General features: G+C 46.2%; 1 long non-coding RNA gene across 1 annotated transcript in view; it reads right to left on the reverse strand.

Moving 5' to 3' along the window:
• LOC121876045 overlaps window positions 1–4,724 on the reverse strand; it is a 51,214-nt gene extending 46,490 nt beyond the window's left edge. Inside the window, exon 1 of the long non-coding RNA XR_006090709.1 lies at window positions 4,650–4,724. This is a non-coding gene — a long non-coding RNA (uncharacterized LOC121876045). The remainder of the gene's footprint in view (window positions 1–4,649) is intronic.
• Between the last annotated feature and the right edge of the window lie 1,276 nt (window positions 4,725–6,000).

The raw sequence follows: 6,000 nt of genomic DNA on the forward strand, positions 1-6,000 counted from the left end.
CACACACTGGGATCACCTGAAGATAACACACCCCAGCTTATCGCACCTGATGATTGAACACCTTAACGCTACCTGGGGGCTGGCTTAGGTTAGGTTAGGTTAGGTTAGGTTAGGATAGGATTAATATTAAACTACTAAGGTACTCGTATTCTCTCTCTCTCTCTCTCTCTCTCTCTCTCTCTCTCTCAACAACAGGGGCAGTATCTTAGCACCTGCACGAGACTTTATCTGCTTAGGTTTACGAATCGCCCCATTTGGCAGTGTCAGTCAATCAATCAAGCTGCCATTCTCCTGTCTGAGGGTTGGCGACCATGGCCCTCTTTTCCAACCATTTGGAAGCTTACCTTTACCCTCAAGAGAGTCACTCACAGATCGAGTGGGAATTGCAAAAAAACAGTTTATGTCATTATGAGATTAACTTAACTTAACCTAACCTAACCTAACCTAACCTAACCTAACCAAACCACCCTATCCTAACCTTACCGACCCGTCCTGACCCGACCCGGCTCGACCCAAACCGACCCAACTCCACATGACATCACCTGACCAAACTTAACCTAACCTGAAATCTCCCGCAGCCAACCAGACCATTTAACTGTGTTTAAACTCTACAGTCAGACACTAATCTTCTCTTACCTTGAACTTTACGCCTTTTGTCAACCTAAATAACTCACTCAAATGACACGACGTTAAATATTTTAGTCCCCATAAAGATCTGGGCCCTGGTGGTGTGTCTTAGTGATGAGGGCTAATCTAACCTAACCAAACCAAACCTAACCTAAAATAACCTAACCTAACCTAACCTAATCTAACCTAACCAAACCTAACCTGACCTAATCTTACCTAACCTTACCTTACCTTACCTTACCTTACCTCACCTTACCTTACTTCACCTCACCTTACCTTACTTATCTTACCTGACCTGACCTGACCTGACCTGACCTTACCTTACCTTACGTCAAGCGGATATTTAGTGAACGAGATCTTGTGTTGGGTCATTGATAAGGGAACTCGTTTTTATGTCGCATTGTCGGTGAGGATGTGAGTGACGGGGAGTAACGCTGCAGGAAGGACGTGAGTGACGGGGAGTAACGCTGCAGAGAGGACGTGAGTGACGGGGAGCAACGTTGCAGGGAGGACGTGAGTGACGGGGAGTAACGCTGCAGGAGGACGTGAGTGACGAGGAGTAACGCTGCAGGGAGGATGTGAGTGACCTTCAGGTTCCTCTGGATCCGTGAGTGACTCTTCTGGAATGTGACCAATATATTGACCTGTGGAGGGAGGTGGAGAGTGTCGGAGGGGTGGCGGAGGGAGGTGGAGAGTGTTGGAGAGGTGGTGGAGGGAGGTGGAGAGTTTTGGAGGGTGGCGGAGGGTGGCGGAGGAGGTGGAGGTTGGAGAGGTGGTGGAGGGAGGAGTTATGGAGGTGGTGGAGGGGAGGTGGAGGGTGGTGGAGGTAGTGGAAAAAGGTGCTGGTTCAGGGTGGTGGAGAGTGTTGGAGGAAGTGTGGTGGAGGGAGATTGCTGTTGGAGGGTAGATGTGGGAGGTTGTAAGGAAGGGGAAGGGTGGTGGGTGACTGGAGGAGGGGGAGAGTTTGGAGGTGGAGAGATGAGGGGTGAGTGTCTAGGGTGGAAGGTGTTTTTGGAGGGGGTAGCTGTTGCGGGGGTGTGGTGTGAAAGGATTGTGGTGGCAGTTGGTGATGAGGGATTGTGGTGGTAGGGTTGTGATGGTGTGAGGGTTGTGGTGAAGTGGGGTTGTGATGGTGAGGATTGTGGTGAGTAGGGGTTGTGATGGTGAGGGTTGTGGTGGTAAGGGGTTGTGATGGTGAGGGATTGTGGTGGTAGGGGTTGTGATGGTGATGGATTGTGATGAGTAAGGGGTTGTGATGGTGAGGGTTGTGGTGAATGATTGTGGTGGTGGGGTGTGATGACGAAGTTGTGATGGTGGAGGGAGGTGGTGGCTAAGGATTGTGGTGATGAGGGATTGTGGTGGTAAGTAAGGGGTTATGATGGTGAGGGGTTGTGGTGGTAAGGGGTTATGATGGTGAGGGGTTGTGGTGGCGAATGATTGTGGTGGTGGGGAATTGTGGTGACGATGGATTGTGGTTGTGGTACAGTATTAGATAGTGGTGGTGGTTGAAGGTCACAGTTGAAGAATATCGGTAATGCATGAGGTGGGGGGAGGTGGCGATGGTGTGGCTGTAGGAGTGTGGGTGTGGGAGAGGTGGTGTGGGCGTGGGAGAGGTGGTGTGGGCGTGGGAGAGGTGGTGTGGGCGTGGGAGAGGGACCAAGCGCCTGGCTGGTGTCAAGGAGGAAGATTAGTGAGAGCAGGAAAGGGCGAGGGAGAGGGAGAAGGCTAAGGGAGAGTGGCAGGACCCGGGTAATGAGGGACCCAGTTCAGTGAAATATGGTTGGGAGAAATGAGTGAGGGAGGGATTAGGAGGGGTGAGAGTGAGGAGAGTTAAGATGGGAAGTGAGGGAGAGTTAAGGAGGGTGAGAGTGAGGGAGAGTTAAGGAGGGTGAGAGTGAGGAGAGTTAAGGAGGGTGAGGAGTGAGGGAGAGTTAAGAGGGGCGAGAGTGAGGAGGTTAAGGAGGGTGAGTGAGGAGGTTAAGGGGCGAGAGTGAGGGAGAGTTAAGGGCGAGTGAGGAGAGTTAAGACAGTGAGTGAGGAGAGTTAAGATGGCGAGTGAGGAGAGTTAAGAGGGCGGTGAGGGAGAGTTAGGGAGGTGAGGAGGTTAGAGGACGAGTGAGGAGGTTAAGGGGCGAGAGTGAGGGAGTTAAGGGGCGAGTGAGGCGGAGAGAAATGAATAGGACCCAGGTGAGTGCCAGCTAGGTTGGTAGGGTGGGGGGGGGGGATTTCACCATCACCTAGGGACTCACCTGTCCTCACCTGCGTCAGTATGGATCAGGGTGGCACGTGATTGCCACCTGGCCTCTCCTCAGGTGCTTGGAAGGATTGACCACCTGCTTCTCAATTGCTCTGACTCACTACACGACGCCCACACGCTATTGACTCTTAGGTAGGAAGGGTGGCCGTCGCAAAGCCATTACTAGACTGACTGTGATGACTGTCTGACAGAGGCGCCTCAACACCCAGGTGACTGTAGACTGTCTGTGATAAAGAGCCAGTCAGTTGAGCTCCCAGTTAACTCACATAACTCCCAGTCAAGTACATAGCCCTGTGCAAAGTTTATTAATACACGTATGCATTACACCTCCAGTAATATTGTATAAACACACTGTATATTTTGATTCCTTACACGTACTATGATGATGATGACAGTGCATAAACTCCACTACATGTCGAGGGTTTATTACATAAATATTAACATGGAGACATTTCCGTTCCCAGGTCTACCATTATCATATTTATTTATCGGGGAATTTTTTCTTCATTACTCATGGATAACATTACAGATACAGACGCAGGTATAATACATATTAAGGTACAGGTAGAGTTCCAGGTACAATTACAGTCGCAGGTACAGTACAAGTATAGTTACAGACACAGGTACAGATACAGTGTTAGTATCATCACCATCATCACAATCAGTATTACTCACCATCATCACAATCAGTATTACTCATCATTATCATCATCACAATCATTACTACTCATCATCACAATCAGTATTACTCATCATTGTCATCATCACAATCATTACTACTCATCATCACCATCAGTATTACTCATCATTATCATCACAATCATTACTACTGACCATCATCATCATCATCATCATCACACGTATAAAGGCAGGTATTCATTACACTCACCACAAAGGCTCATTACATGGTAGCCAGAGCGTCGACTGGTGTACAAGCTAACCTAATATTACCTCCCACTGGACACACCGTCGTAATTTCTCGCCATAGTTGTTTCCAGTTAAGCTCTTTTGATAGTTGTGTGTGTCTGTGTACGTTTATATGAGCGTTTTGCGTCTGTGTGCCTTTATGTGCATCTGTGTGAGTGTGTGAGAGAGCGTCTGGTTATGCGCCTGTATATCTGTTTGTCTCTATGTGCGTTTTTGTGTGTTTATATGGGTTATCTGTATGTCCCTTGGTGAGTCTGTACGTGTGTCAGTGAGCCACAGTATATCTGTTAAAGATTCTCAATGTTATATGCACAATTCTGTCAATCATCGTTCACACAGACCAGTGGATTAACTCCTTATAAATATATGTAACAAACTGTGTATTTATCGCTGTACAACAACAATAATAATAATAATAATAATAATAATAATAATAATAATAATAATAATAATAATAATAATAATAATAATAATGCATAAATCTCAGTAGAATGTATTAAATAATGAAGGGAAATAAATACCAGTGAAGGAACCAATGTGTCGGCGCAAAACTCACTTAGCAACCAAACACTTTAGTCAATGTTTACGAATTGCTATGGTTACTAAGGACGCCAAAAGTGGGTGGGGCTAAGTCTATACCCTAAAGGTCAGTCAGTCTTCACGGCGCTGGAGTTCATGGTAAGCGAGAGATACTAAGGAGAATGGCACAGGTTTCGATACCACAACAACTTCCCCCGGGGTAGAGAGGTGTTAAATGTTTATACCTGGAGCGGATAACACCTGGGCATGGGTATAGGTTGGGTAGGATGAAGAAGGGGGGGATATCTCTAGTACTCACCTCCTCCTCTTGTGTCATGGCCAGCTCCGGCTCGTGTTCGTCCAGCTTATTCAACAGCTTGTCCTGGAAGAGAGGAGTACACTGTTAGTTTATGATGCTGGTAACCTAACCTAACCTAACCTAACCTAACACTTTCAACATTACCTTCCTGTTAGATGTAATTCTCACCTGTGTTTGAGGTTACTAACGCTTGATATCACCACAGCAAGAGCTAACAAATTACGACGTCACTTCAACACAGTAACCATCATTGACCCAAGTCTGTAGAGTTTGGAAAGTAAAAATCTGGCGAGTGTGTATGATAGAGGGATATTATAGGGCCATATGATGATTAGACACCCTAGTTTATTTCACCTAAAGATTAACCCAACCCATCCCAACCTAACCCAGCCCAGCCCAACCCAACCCAACCCAGCCCAACCCAACCCAACCCAACTCCAGCTCCAACCCAATCCAACCCAACCCAACCAACCCAGCCCAACCTAACCCAACCCAAAGTTAGAGTGGTTAATCTACAGGTGAAATAAGTTTGGATGTCTAATCTTCAGGTCTCGTTAACAGAGAGGTACTCGTTAACCACAGCCTCCAGTGACTGTGCGGGCCGGGAACAGCGTCACTGTATTGTGTGTGTGTGTGTGTGTGTGTGTGTGCCCTCACTTAACTTCTCTGTTGTCAGCCATGAAAAGAAATCGTTGATTTTTTTTCGGTAAACTCGGTAAAAGTTCTGAGAAAGATAAGACTAATAATTGACTTTAATTATTTTATTGATGGCGACAAAATTATCTGACTGTTGTCCTTTGTATGTATCAGTGGAGAGAGAGAGAGAGAGAGAGAGAGAGAGAGAGAGAGAGAGAGAGAGAGAGAGAGAGATTGTAAAATAACAAGTAACAATATACCATCCTCTCACACACACACACACACACACACACACACACCACCACTCCCCGGCCTGGTGGGTGTTGGGTCACACTTCACCTCGTTGGTTCACAAGTTTTTTAACACATTAATGGTAAGAGAAAAGTTGTGTTTGTCTTGACCATTTGTGAATATTAAACTCGATTCACCTGAACGTGAAACACCCAACTTTTTTTTTAACGTGATAAAATTATGTAACGTTAACCTAAAATAGCTTAATCAACCTAATGTAGCATAATATGACATAACATAACATAACTGGACCTAATATAACATAAGCTAACGTAACGTAACCTAACCTATGCCCACCTAAACCTAACCTAACCAAACCAAACCAAACCAAACCAAACCAAACCCCCTCTAGTGTGTTTAATCATCAGGTAAAATAAGCTGGCGTGGGAGTACTAATCTTCAGGTGATCCGATGTATGCGTAGT

The sequence above is a fragment of the Homarus americanus genome, unplaced genomic scaffold (assembly GCF_018991925.1).
Source record: "Homarus americanus isolate GMGI-L3 unplaced genomic scaffold, GMGI_Hamer_2.0 scaffold29407, whole genome shotgun sequence".
In the NCBI taxonomy this organism is placed as follows: Eukaryota; Metazoa; Arthropoda; class Malacostraca; order Decapoda; family Nephropidae; genus Homarus; species Homarus americanus.